Source organism: Xenopus tropicalis, chromosome 4 (assembly GCF_000004195.4).
Source record: "Xenopus tropicalis strain Nigerian chromosome 4, UCB_Xtro_10.0, whole genome shotgun sequence".
Classification (NCBI taxonomy): domain Eukaryota; kingdom Metazoa; phylum Chordata; class Amphibia; order Anura; family Pipidae; genus Xenopus; species Xenopus tropicalis.
Window position 1 is genome coordinate 86514016 of NC_030680.2, and position 14918 is coordinate 86528933.

The 14918-nt window shown below is 37.5% G+C and overlaps 1 protein-coding gene across 1 annotated transcript in view; it reads right to left on the minus strand.

Annotated features, from left to right (window-relative positions):
* The window catches only part of fggy (FGGY carbohydrate kinase domain containing), a 128726-nt gene that overhangs the window by 57126 nt on the left and 56682 nt on the right, over positions 1-14918 (minus strand).

Genomic DNA, 14918 nt, shown 5'->3' on the forward strand with positions numbered 1-14918 from the left:
CAGAGAAAAAAACAACCATCCTTGATTAAGAAACAGTTTACATAAGTCTTTTTGAAATGTTGCATTCACTCTCTCAGATCTACATCAAACATTCCTGTACACTCAACAATTTCCAATTTGAGAACCAGCAACATTTGCTGTATAATATGTATAACTATTGAGCAGTAGGCACATAAAACATTGAAATATAACTGTCCATTTGTCAGCCTGGGTGCCAGTGTGCCAACACTAACCCTTTATTCATTATCATCTATAGTACTTATTTACCTTTATAAGATGTTTCCCTTAACCTGCACTTAAGTGATTATAACCTGATCAAACTGTGGTCTGAATATCAACCCTTAAGGCTCAAGGATTCCATTTATTTGTGCAATTTATTGTGTGACCACAAAATTTGGCCTAGTGGATAAAAAACCTGAGAAGGATTCATTTATAAAGATGGTAAAGAGCTAATACTTAGGTTGAGGAAACACACTAATAATTGATATGAACTATTCGCTATTTGTAAAATAGATTTTTTTTTAAACACTGTTGTTTTTTTTTTCAAAGAATATAGCTTGCTTAAAGCTTGTTCAACAAGAAAAGTCTACAACATGCATATAATTTAAAGGAGAAGGAAAGGTAAAACCTAAGTAATCCTTTTCAGAAATGATTTAGGTAAAAAAAAGCCATGAACTTCCCTCTATCAGGAAAATCCTTCAGGGCATGGCATGAGCCTGCTCAGTCTGCTCCTCTCTCCCTCCTCCCCCTTCTTCCCCCCTCCCCTTTCTACTGTAATCTGAGCCAAGAGCACAGAGATGTAGGCACAGAAGTGAAGTCAGACCAAGCTAAGTCTGATGCCCCATAGAGAGATTAGTCATCCACGGGTGGCTAATCTTTCTGAAATGCCCTTTTCACAGTAACAAAGTGAATTGCTGTTAGAAATGCATATACATCACTTAGTTTTTCTGTCGTTTTTTCCTGCAGGCAACTTTGCACAACTTTGGAAACAAAGTGAGTGTAGGCCTTTCCACCACTAATTTACTTTGTTGCCGGTGAAAAGGCTTTTCAGGGAGAATAGTCACCCACAGTGGCAGAGATTTATCACATGCAAATGACAGCTCTGTGGGGCATAAGCATAAAATGGCAGCTGTTATCTTGAACAAACAGGGAAATTCTATGGCTGTTAATTCAGGTATGGTAAAGCTTTCTGCAAAATACATATAGCATTCTAGCTTGCACTATTGTGATTAATTTATTGGAAATAAACTGCCACAGTAGCTTTGTTTCTCCTTTGAATGAGTGAAGTCCTAGGGGCTGATTTACTAAGGCACGATTTCGAATCCGAATTGGAAAAATTCCGATTGGAAACGAACATTTTGCGACTTTTTCGGTAATTTTGCGATTTTTTCGTATTTTTTGCGATTTTTTCGGCGTCTTTACGATTTTTGCGTAAAAACGCGAGTTTTTCGTAGCCATTATGAAAGTTGGGCAAAGTCGCGTTTTTTTCGTAGCGTTAACACTTAAAAGGCGCAAGTTTTAACGCTACGAAAAAATCGCGACTTTGCGCAACTTTCGTAATGGCTACGAAAAACTCGCGTTTTTACTCAAAAATCGTAAAGACGCCGAAAAAATCGCAAAAGATACGAAAAAATCGCAAAAGGTATGAAAAAAATCGCAAAATTACCGATCATTACGAAAAAAAGGCAATCGGACGCATTCGGCCCGTTCGTGGGTTAGTAAATGTGCCCCTTAGTATGCGTCTGATTTAAAGGAAAGCTTATGAAAAATGTAGCATGAAGGTCTATTCCTAGGGTTTCTGGGTAATATCTTGACACTAGACGTGTAAAACAAATGTGCCGCGTGACTGAAGTAATCAATTCAGACCCCTGCTGCAAAATGTATCTGTTTCTATCCAACACTGTGGCATGTAACTTGGCTAACCTCTTTTAAGCTCTTTCAACACTTTTTACTTAATACATTTGGGTTCATATTTCTAAAACTGAGTAAAAAAAAACCATAATACAATTTCAGCCTCACTCACAGCACTTTGTTGGTTAAGACTGGTCAAAATTGCATACAAAATTGTACTAGCAGATCTAGCAAGCTTGTGTAGCAACTGATATAACTGATGCCATTTTATAAGCTACACTCTGAACACAAATTGAAGGAAGAGGGCCTACTGTAAAAGAATCTTTTTATAAATTTTTTATAAACTTTTATGGCAAAATTATAAATAGTATGCAAAGACATTGTTATGAAAGATGTAAAAAATGTTTCATTGCTGATTTCAGTATCTCTTTAAAAAGGGGTTGAATGGCTTTTTTTTTTTTAGCAAATGAGGATTACTGGAAATAGCTCTTATTACAAAGTTGGTTCAGTTGCCATCTTGGAGTCAGGAAGGAACAGAAAGAAGAGGTCCTACTACAGACAATACCAATTTATTACACACAAATATACCTAAAAATATATACAAAAAAAAACTATGCAATTTTGCTAGTCTTGAACTCGTCTGTTTCTATACACCTCAATGACTTCACCAAGTCCCTTGAAGTGTATGATCTTGTTTCAAAAATTTTGGAGTACCTCTAGCACAAAGTCGTCATAAATAGTGCATCGAGAGCATTTGCAGTAGTACCGTATATACTCGAGTATAAGCCGAGTTTTTCAGCCCAAAAAAATGTGCTGAAAAAGTAACTTCGGCTTATACTCGCGTATATACGGTATACAGTTCCTGTAAACACAAGAAAAAACAAATACCTATAAATACACAAAAAATATACAAAAAGAGCTCCAGCACTTCAGCTGAGAGAAGGAAAAGAAGATTAATACACAGAGACAGATATATTGCATTTGAAAGCAAATTCAAAGAAACTCAAATATCAATAATGTGTGCGACCTTCCCTTCATGCGCTACCATGCGCGGCGCGAATCATTACGGTAATTAGAAGCTGTAACAGAGGCTCCAATGTATGCGGCGCAAATGTATTTGGCGCGAGTGTATGCAGCGTGACGCGGCTTCATGCTCGTTCCAGCGTTCCGGTAATTTGAAGCAGTGCACCTGACCTGTCCGGCGCGAATCATTAAGGTATCATTAGGGTAAGCAGTAACATACCGTGTATGCCATGCGCACGGGATACACATGCTAAACCATTAAGGGTCGTTCAGTCTGCTTCTGACCTGTCGGCATCATGCCTTGTTGCTAGTGAAAAACAGACCCTAGCAATAAGGCAGCAGCTTAACCTGCAAACAGGGATGTTCCCACATTGTATCTGAATGACAGTTCATATACGTGTACAAGCTGGACAAAAACAGACCAGTGAAGTGCATGGAGACAACTGGGTTTGACACCAGGTCATGTAAATAATGAAGATAATGTGCAGGTATAAACTACCCTGAACAGGAAAAAATGTATAGACACCTTATCACTCAAGCATGTTACACTGTCTGCAAACTTTCCAAAGATAATAAAGGGGAACCTCACTTTAAAGAGGGATCTGTGTTTCTGAGCACATTCCTGGTTCTGACTCCTGAAACAATGTAGTAACAGCCAACTGTTTAGCAAACAGGGAAAATGCCAGCAGAACAGGAATAGAATAATCTCAGGTTTTTATCAATATCTATTACATTGACAAATAACAACCCACTGAATTATTAAGTGTATGGGAATGCTGCATGTAAGTACATTCGTTCCAGGATCCCATTATTCTGAATGTAGAAGGGGGGACTAAAGGAGAACATACAACTTGATAATTAGTATGGCAGCTTCCTTAGCCTTCCCAAACTTGCTTTTGTCTGCTGCTGTAGCATTTTTCTTTCTCTAAAGTTATCTATTATTTATTTATCTGTTATTTGATTATTAAAACTTAGCAGTAGCGGCTGCATTTCCCACCCTAGGAGGGGTTCCCTAGGCTTATACTCGAGTCAATAAGTTTTTCCAGTTTTCTTTGGTAAAATTAGGTACCTCGGCTTATATTCGGATCGGCTTATACTCGAGTATATACAGTAGGTATACTAAAAGTTGAAGTTCAACTTTAGCGCTAACATGGCTTGTTTTATAAAAGCATCAGAAGTATTCAGTTAGTAGATGCTAACTCAATAACTATCATTTTTGTGCAGAGCTGCTTTTCGTGCCCAGTGTTAATATTAAGCATTGTGCCGTACACCAGACAGCCTGCATGCCTTCTCTGAATCATATGAAAAAAAAATAGCAAAAAGTATACATATAAAACATTAACAAGCATCTATATGTAATGATACTTATAAAAGATTTGTTTTAACTTGTACATCGTAGAAATGCTCATCAGTGGCAAAATTCTAAATATCATATAAAGACATTGTTAAGAAAGATGTAAAAAAAAGTTTCATTGCTGGTGTCAGTATCTCTTTAAAAAGGGTTTGAATGGCTTTTTCTTTAGCAAATGAGTGTTACTGGAAATAGCTCTTAGTACAAAGTTGATCCAGGGACTGGTCCAATTGGCATTTTGGAGTCAGGAAGGATTTTCCCCCTCTAAAGGAAATTAGAGAGGCTTTAGAAGGTTTTTTTTTTTTTTTTTGCTCTCTTCTAGATCAACTAGCATTTAGGCAAGTTTCAATTGGACATAAAAGGTTAAACTCCAGGGACGTTTTTTTTTTTACCATTCCATGTCATTATGTTACTATTAGTGCTGAGCAAATTTTTTTTTTCGTCAGGCATGGATTCACAGCTAAATTCCGCATTTTGCATTTTTTTGTGAAACGGCCACAAAATTTTGCAGTGGAAAATTCGCGGTCGCTGAAAATTCGGTCAAGAAAAGTTGTGGGAGAGTCAAAAAATGTTGCGGTCCCATCAAAAAAGTAGTGTTTTGAGGATTTTTTGACATTCGCAAATTTGTCGGTGAAGCGAAATGGGGCAGATATACTCATCACTAGTTACTATTTGTGTAGTTTCACCTTATTATGAAAACTGTATGAAGGCAGCACAATAACCATGGGATTTCATTTGCTAAGGCCATATTGATACAAAATGTATGTAATATAAGTCACTGTTAATTTTGGATTGGCTAGACTATTTACGTACACTTGCAGCCTGCCAATAGTCTGACAGGTTGGATGACAGTGTCATTTTTCATTTTTAAATGGTTATCACACTTGAAAAAAAGATCAATTCAAGCTTTTGCCCAAGAAAATGCTGCCTAATTTCTAGATAATATAGAAGGCAACAAAATGTAACTCAAATGGGAAAGAAAAATCTCTGTCTCCAAAAGAGCAACAGGACCACTCTTCAGATCAACATTGTACTAGGAGTGTTGGTTGCTTTGCATTTTCTCACTTGCTAAATATGCACCCAGCTTTTCTTAAAATCTAATGTACCTGGCAGCAGAGAAATCAGAGGTATCAATGTAAAAATATCACACTAAATTGTCTTGATGTTACAACAAATAATCAAAACCTCTCCTCTGCCTTCTCCGGTGATTTATCAGTGGGCATGCTCATGTTCATGCCTCAAGGGACACAATGGAACTTGCTAGCCGGTAACGTATGTATCGTGTTTCTCAGTAATGTTATTCTTATTTTATTATTATTAACATTAACATTTATTTATGAAGCGCCAACATATTCTGCAGTGCTGTACAATAAGTGAGTTTCATACATTGTTATTCATTTTATTATGTGTATGTCCCTTTCAAATTAATTTCACACACCCTATATCACTATAGGTAAATTCTAAAAAGTTTTATCAAAAATTGAAACATTGTACACATCGATGTTTCTGAAGCAGAATATTTTGACAATGAGGTTTTTGGGAAATTTGTAAATAAATCCTAGTGGTCAGAGTTTTATACTGTACATTTGAAGTAAAGCGTATCACAATGGAGAAGTGTGGCAAGTAATAGTGTATGTAACTGTACCATAACACTTTGTGTGCTGAAAGGGCACTGTGGCAGATATTGTGTGTGGTGAAATTTAAATTAACCCTTTAAGTACTTGGTGAATTTATGAAAATTAACTTTTTGACAGCTGCGTACCAGAGTGTTGTTTTTATGTGACAGTTTCAAGCTTCTACCTCCTATCTTTTTCAGATTGGTAGATTGTGGCAGACTTTTCTAGGCATTGGGCTGGTTTTGGGCGCAACTGGGCTAGTTCTAACTTGTATGTAAGGTAAGCAAGAGAATGAATGATGGAAAGTACAACCCTTTAAAGCCATACCCAACATCATACCCCCCAGCTCTCCCGCTTTTCGCGGGACAGTCCCGGTTTTTACAGCGCATCCCGCTGTCCCGGATAGTTCAATGAATGTCCCGCATTACGGAAATGCAGAACATTCATTGAACTATCCAGGACAGCGGGATGCGCTGGCTGGAGCCGGCCGCTCCGGCTCGTTCTGTGGCTCCTGCTTCTTATTCGGCTCCACGTAATAATTAATTTGGTACATGACAACTCTGAAACCAGTGCATGCTGAATTAGCCCCATTGCATTAGCTTTTATGACATCTGACTTCAGATAACCCTAAGCCTATATTATCAACAGCTACCTAGTGCACACTGAGCATGAGCAGTGTCATTGACACTTAAAAGCTGGCCTAACAAGATCTAAGATGGCAAGCTCCTGTGAACAACTTTGAAAGTCTTGATCAATAATGTTATAATGCTACTGAATATCTCTTTTGGCACAGTATGTTTTGTATATAAAACACAGCATTTCAAGGTAATTTTTATACTTTAGTTCTACTAAAACATCCCTGCTAAAGAAGCCTGACATCTATTCTACTTATACACACAACAATATTTAGCATATCTTTTCATTTTACAAATTCGTGTTGTTTGACTGTAAATGTTACATTTCGGATTTCACAACATTCATACTCAAATCTACAGTATAGCAGAAGGAACCACATGCTGAGGAAGCTCAGGCTGGACCTCAGAGATGGCTTGGCAATTCACCCAGCCTCTCTTGTCACTACCTCTCTATGCCAATACTCAGCCTAGAAAAACAATCTATAACAGTGAAAGAGCTCAATTCAGTTCTGTGCGCTTATTTTTATCTTTCAAACCAAGTTATTTTTCATTAAATGTCTGAAAAATAGGTTTGCTATTTACTTTAACATTAGTCCAAAAATTACCAATACTAGAGGTATTTTTCCAATTTAGTGGTATTAAACTCAAAGGTATTTATTATTATAAGTGATGCTTTGAAATTGCTGTCAAAACAGTTACAACTCCTTGACAAATTGCTTGTCATATACCCTGTATTTGTCAAGAAGAAGCAACTGCTTGATGAATATAAGGTAGTGGGCAGCAAATATTGAGGGAAAATACCTCAGAGGAATCAGTCATTTCTCCGAACCTTAAGAGACAGGTTACCTTTTATTGAGACAAATGTTTATGAGTGGATTTCTTTCCTGATTGCAAACCAGAGAATATTTTACGGATCTTATTTAAGGAAGTTGTAAATATAATTTTTGACTATTCAAACACCAGTGGTTGATAATAAAGACCCCCTACAAAAATACAATACAAAAAATGTTTTTCTTGGTAATTCACACTCTGAAAAAGGCATGGAGGCACAGTGAAGCTTTGCAAAGCAGCCACCCTGCCAACACCTTGGGTTTGAGTCAAAATAGGTAAATATATGCGTGGAATCTATATGTTTGCTCTTTGTTTGTGTATGATTCCTCTGGGTGCTCTGGTTTTAAACATACAGTTCTGTAACTCATCTCCTGAGGAAATTAAGTCTAGTATGGGTCTTGTATCTGTTGAATGGAACCTAGATCGGAATTTTCACTAGTTCATGATCAATGCAAAAACCTGTCTTCTGTGATAAAGAAACATAAATGCGTTTTTAATTTTAGACTGATGACCTGACAAACATATGCCACTTAAACTGACTTAATACAGAGAGGTGCTCTAACTTATAACATTTAATCATGTATCATTATTATTTATTATTTATAGTGAGGCTGTGCTGTATTACGTTGTATTTTATACACACTTAAAGGAGAAGGAAAGGTGAATTTACTTTCTGCTTCTACCTTCTTCTCATCGGGTGCACATGCACAGTAGAGGGAAAAGCTGGACATTAAGTAAAAAGCTGGCCTTTTCACCCTACTGCACATGCATCGACCCAGGGACACTGAAGAATGAAAAAGCAGAAGAAGAGAATTGCTATGTGGTGCTTTTTAAGCAGTTTTCTGCTAACAGGAGCATCTGCCGGGGTATCAAGTAAGTGATTATAATCACTGGGAGTGCTTAACATTTGATTTGCACCCACTGTTTTCACTTTTCTTTTTCCTTTAATGTATGTTTTGTGAGCAAAATGGTTATCTACATAGTTCTCCATACATATGTAATAGCAAAATTTCATTGGTTAGATGGACAGACCTGTGGTGTTGGGGCAAAAAGATTGTATACTGAAGCTCAGATCATTACCCCAGGTACATGTAATGTATTTTTTCACAGTTTAGGCCTCATTAATACATTTTGCAATCCTTGGGAACAGTGCTAATGAAGACTATAATTTATAATACATTGGAAATGTGTTAAGTCGACAAACAATTTTGAAAAGACTTTCTATTGGCAACAATTGGAGTCGCTGATGGAAAACCCTTCGCATCGCTTCAGTAATCCGAAGTCACACAAAGTTTTCTCCTGCAGGCAACTTCACGCATCTTTGGAAAAAGAAGCGATGCAAAGGGCTTTCCATAGCAGAGATCTTACCCTTAAGGGCTCTGGCACACGGGGAGATTAGTCGCCCGAGGCAAAACTCCCTGTTCGCGGGCGACTGATCTCCCTGAGTTGCCTTCCCCCTGCCATCCCACCGGCGAACATGTAAGTCGCCGGCAGGATGGCACACGCGGCGGCGCGATTTCGCGCAAATCGCCCCGCCGCGTCTGCCATCCCACCGGCGACTTACATGTTCCAGTGGCCAACTATGCATCCAGAACTGCTGGTTTAATAGCACAGATACAGTCTAATAATTCAGAGCTATAAATTCAAACTTGCAGACCACCTGTTTTGATCTTGTTAGAGAAACAAAAAGCAAATGGCACACAGAGCTGCAAATAAGGGAACAAGCCCTTTAAAAAAGTTTATTGCTGTGATGCAATGTTTCGGGGCAAAGTGACCCCTTTCTTGCTTGATAAAGGGGTCACTTTGCCCCGAAACGTTGCATCACCGCAATAAACTTTTTTAAATTGCTTGTTCCCTTATTTGCAGCTCTGTGTGCCATTTGCTTTTTGTTTCTACAATTGGTTTTGGGTGGGTGCCGATCCCCCCCAGCTGTGAGCACTGGGCATTCAAGTTTTTTTGGAGCGCCAAGGTGTGCGGAAGAGGTCTCTGTTGTGCTTGATCTTGTTAGAGCTCATTAGTGCAAGATATTGGAAAGTGGCTTCTGATGGGGTCGGCGATGCAGAGAAACCAATCTACTAAGGGTGAGAATGGCCAGAAAGAGCCAAAGCAAGACATGCAGCAGGCCCATATGTATTAACATTGGAGACAAACATCACCGGTGATGTTGAGCAGCCAATCAGCAATTAAATTTAAATGGTCACCTACAAGCTAGAAAACAAAAGCAAAGATTTGATTGCTTGCTATGGGCAGCATCACTGGTGATGTTTCTCTCAAATGGTAATAAATACAGCCTGCAGTGCAAAGCCTTCAGAGAAAAGGAAGTATTTACATGCTTTATGCAAATCACTTCTTAATGTCCCTGTGGCTGACTATGCATCCAGAACTGCTGATTTAATAGCACAGATCCAACCTAATAAATTAGAGCCATAAATCCAAACTTGCAAACAGCCTGTTTGAATCTTGCTAAATCTCATCAGTGCAAGACATTGCAGCATGACTTTTGAGTGAGTGATTTGTATGTCTCTGCCAATAATTCCTTATGTTGGAATTAATACCTCTCATTTTCGTTTTAAGGCAGTGCTAGCATTAGACATCTGGGCTTTACACTGCATGTCTTGCATTGTGAAGGGCTCTATTGCTCCTTTTAGCCTTTCTCGCCCTAACCAGGTTGGTTTCTTTGCTTGTCTATACCACCTGCACAAACAGTAGACATTTTCTGTAACGGTGCATATTTGCATCGGCCTAATCACCTGTTTATTGGTTTTGATTGGTCTAGATATAGTTCATTTAGAATAAGGTAAGCAGAAAGGATATAAGGTATGTAGATTGCTTCATTTGGCTTTCTGAACTGTATTCATTGATATCCAAGGGTAAGAGTTTTTTGTGTGCAGCAAGTGATCTACAAGTTGGGGAACCATAATAGTTGATTTTTACTTCTTTACGAGAGTAAAAATTACTTCTACTGTAAACCCTTGATCTGTAGCCCTTTAAAACATATCCAAAACACACCACATTTTCTTAGGTACTCCAGATTTTACTATAGAATGAAAATAAAAACTCATCAAAAAACATATTTTAGCATACAACACATTTGAAAATGCTGTTATTATGTTAAGCAGTACATGAACCTGTGCTCTAACTTAGGGCTTAGAGTTTAAAGAAGTTTCGCCTGTGATAGTGTTGGCTAAAATATAAACTTCATGAGGTTTATGAAATGTATTTATTTTCTTTTAAGAAAGAGAAAGAGAGAGAACAAAGCATCTAAAATAATCCTTCATTTCCCATGAAAAAACAAACTGCAGTTTAACACTCAGCATATTTTTTTGATGTCCTCAAATGATGAATTACACTTGGTGTAACAGAAGGGTCAGACTGTCTCAGGCAGTTGGGAACCAGATGTTTTTATATAAATCATGTTCTTACAGTCTGTTCGACTGTTTAGAAGGGATATAAGGTTATGTACTAATATAGCCTGTCCAAGGCTGTACTGAAATATAATATCAAAAGGGCGCTCATCTGCTCTTAGTAACACAGTACTTAAGCAATAGTATTTACTGTGTATTTTACAATTATTTAATTTTCTATTCTGCCTCTTGTATGTATGTATATGTATGTATATCTTTATTTATAATGCGCTACTTATGTATGCAGCACTGTACAGTAGAATACATTTATACAAACAGGGGATTATTAAGATACTAATTGAAAATACAAAGTATAACCATAAATACAGATAAATACAAGATAAATACAGTTGCAATAAGTTAGGAGTCAAAGACACAAGAGGATCTGCCCCGTAGAGCTTACAATCTATATGCTTCTTTCAAATGTTCTAACTGATAAAGTAACTGACTCAAGCAAACAGATTGATTGAATGATTTGAAAATTCAAATATTATTTAATAATGAATAATATTTTTGTGCTCTTCCCCACGTTTTATTGTTTTTCTATTACAGATATAGGACCTGGGGTTTTCCAAATAAGGGGTCTTTCCATAATCCTAAAACTACAAAATCAATTCAACATTAAACAAAAACTGTAGTACCGTGTTAGCCAGTGTCAAAAATAATAATAAAAAAAAACAACAAAATACAAATACAAGAGTATTGTAGAAATGATACCTATATTGGCTAACAATAAAAATACATTGCAAGCTTTCAGAGCTCTAAGGCCCCTTCATCAGGCAAAATACAAATGAGAACTGAAATGGCACAACATTTATACTGATAGATCAGAGAGAAGTGATCACAAGCAATAAATTAGGAAGTTACAGATAGATAGAGATAACTTGTGAAGATAGTGAAAGTAATTAAGGTTTATTAGGGTGGGTTGTAAATAGTCCAGGGGTCTGGATTCAGTCAGATCAGATAGTGTGACATGAAACCTGACCCCAAATTAAGGCCCTGTCTTAATGTGGAAGTTGACTCACAATATTAGTATCCAGGAGAAACAGGCTATACGGGCTTTGAAAACCAACAAAGACTTGATAATAAAACCAGCTGATAAAGGGGGTGCCGTGGTAATAATGGACACTACCAATTATATAAAAGAAGCCAATAGACAATTGTCTAACACCACATATTATGAAAGGTTAGAAGAGGATCCAACTCATAAATATACAAAGAAACTTAAACAGGTCATCAGGAGCTTCTCCCCCCCACAGACACACTTAATGGATTTGATGCCAGTTAACCCCAGAATTGGTACTTTTTACATGTTACCAAAAATACATAAGGAAGGCAACCCAGGACGACCCATCATCTCTGGTATTGGAACATTAACTGAGGGCATATCTGGCTGGGTAGAAAACATTCTGAAGCCAATTGTCAAGAGAACACCCAGTTTTATACAGGACACTACTGACCTTCTAAACAAACTGGCTACCATAGGTCCACTTCCAAAGGGCACCATCCTAGCTACCATGGATGTGGAGTCTCTTTATACCAACATCCCACATGAAGATGGTATTGCAGCCTGCCAGTATTTCCTTGAAAAATCTCATATGTCCACAATGCCAACTCTACAACTAATCAGATTTATACTAACACACAACTACTTCTCATTTGGAGATGCCATATACCTCCAACTGATGGGAAGTGCTATGGGAAGCAAAATGGCACCTCAGTATGCAAACTTGTTTATGGCCCAGTTAGAAGAAAATTTCCTGGCTTCCTGCAACACCAGACCGTTGACCTATTTACGGTATATAGATGACATACTTATAATATGGACAGCATCAGAAAAGGAGCTATTGACATTCCACCAAAGATTCAACCAATTTCATCCCACGATTAACCTTACCCTCAACCACTCCTCTTCACACATCAATTTCCTGGATACCACTATCTACATCAAGAATGGAATCATACAGACATCCCTATACCAAAAACCAACAGGCTGTCCAGCATATCTTAGGTGGGATAGTTTCCATCCACATCACATTAAAAAATCAATTGTTTTTAGCCAGGCTCTTAGATACAACCGGATTTGCTCAAACCCTGATGAAAGAAATAAACATCTCCATTCCTTACGGAAAACTTTTGTTAATCAGGGCTACCATCCACAGGTTATTGATGATCAGATCCATAGAGCAACTCAAATACCCAGAGACACACTCTTGGATTACAAACAAAAAATAGAAATCAACAGGGTACCAATTGTAGTCACCTACAACCCACAGCTGAACATTATAAGAAAAATAGCCAGGGACCTGCAGCCCATGCTCCATACAGATACCAGACTAAAGGAGATATTCCCTGAACTACCCCTTCTGTCCTATAGACAACCTCCCAGTCTGAGGAAAATGATTGTTAGAAGTGCTCTTCCCCAAACAACTAAAGCAGGGACATTTCCCTGCAACAGCAAAAGATGTGAGACTTGCAAATACATCCTGTGCAAAGATCAAATTGCAATACCGAATACACAAAAAGTCTACACCATTCGGGACTGCTATTCATGTGCTTCCTCCAATGTTGTGTACTTGATCATATGTACTAAGTGCCCTACAGGAGGAATGTACATTGGAGAAACAGGGCAAAAACTGCGCACAAGGATGAACCATCACAGACATAAGATCAAAACCAAAGCATGTGATACACCAGTGGGACAACACTTCTGCCATCAGGACCACAGGCTTCAGGACATGAAGGTGTTAATTCTAAAAGGGAACTTTGGATCTGAACGAGAAAGGAAGATCTATGAATTCAAATGTATGGAGTTATTTAACACATTAAGACAGGGCCTTAATTTGGGGTCAGGTTTCATGTCACACTATCTGATCTGACTGAATCCAGACCCCTGGACTATTTACAACCCACCCTAATAAACCTTAATTACTTTCACTATCTTCACAAGTTATCTCTATCTATCTGTAACTTCCTAATTTATTGCTTGTGATCACTTCTCTCTGATCTATCAGTATAAATGTTGTGCCATTTCAGTTCTCATTTGTATTTTGCCTGATGAAGGGGCCTTAGAGCTCTGAAAGCTTGCAATGTATTTTTATTGTTAGCCAATATAGGTATCATTTCTACAATACTCTTGTATTTGTATTTTGTTGTTTTTTTTTATTATTATTTTCAACATTAAATAAACCCAATAGGATTGTTCTTACAGCAATAAGGATTAATTATATCTTAGCTGGGATCAAATACAAGGTTATGTTTATTATTAGAGAGAAAATGTAAACTACATAATTATAATGGAGTCTATGGGAGATGGCCTTCCTGTAATTTGGAATTTTCTGGTTAACAGATCCCATACCTAAAGCGTCTACAGAATCATGACATTAGATATATAATTTAAAAAACACAAGCATAAATATTAAAGACCCACTTTTATCACTTGGTGGCAGAGCAGTTCATTGGTTAGTACTGCTTGGGTCCCAAGTTCAATTTTAACATTGGCACTGTCTTCAAGGAGTTTGTATGTTCTTTCTATGTCTGTGGGGGTTTACTCTGGGTACTCTTCATTTCTACCACAGTCATTCAAAACATAAAGATTGTTTTAATGTGAATTATGAACATAAATATTTGATACAACTTACCCTTAGAGTGCACAAACAATGTATACCTGAATTTTAGGAATGCATAATACACAAAACAATGTGTAAAGAATCAGTATTTGCCATGTATCCTTTATATATAAAATAACAAAAGCAACCTCAGATTTCCTCTCCATTTGAGTAGCTTCTTAACCCAGGGGTCTTGTCCTTTCTCACATTGCATTACTTTGGCAAACTAGTACTTGCAGAGATAATTTTTGTTGCACAAATCAGGAAAGGAAAGCTGAATACAAAAAGTCAATTATTATCTGATTGCTTGCTAGACCATGTACAATATTGCAAAAATCTAAACATCCAACATAGTTACTGCCTCCACAGTGTACCAAAGCGGGCTTTGAGCATCTTTACACAGAATATATATTAACAAATATAAGCACTATACCCTAAGGCTGATTTACTAACCCACGAATCCGACCTGAATTGGAAAAGTTCCGACTTGAAAACGAACATTTTGCGACTTTTTCGTATGTTTTGCGATTTTTTCGGATTCTTTACGAATTTTTCGTTACCAATACGATTTTTGCGTAAAAACGCGAGTTTTTCGTATC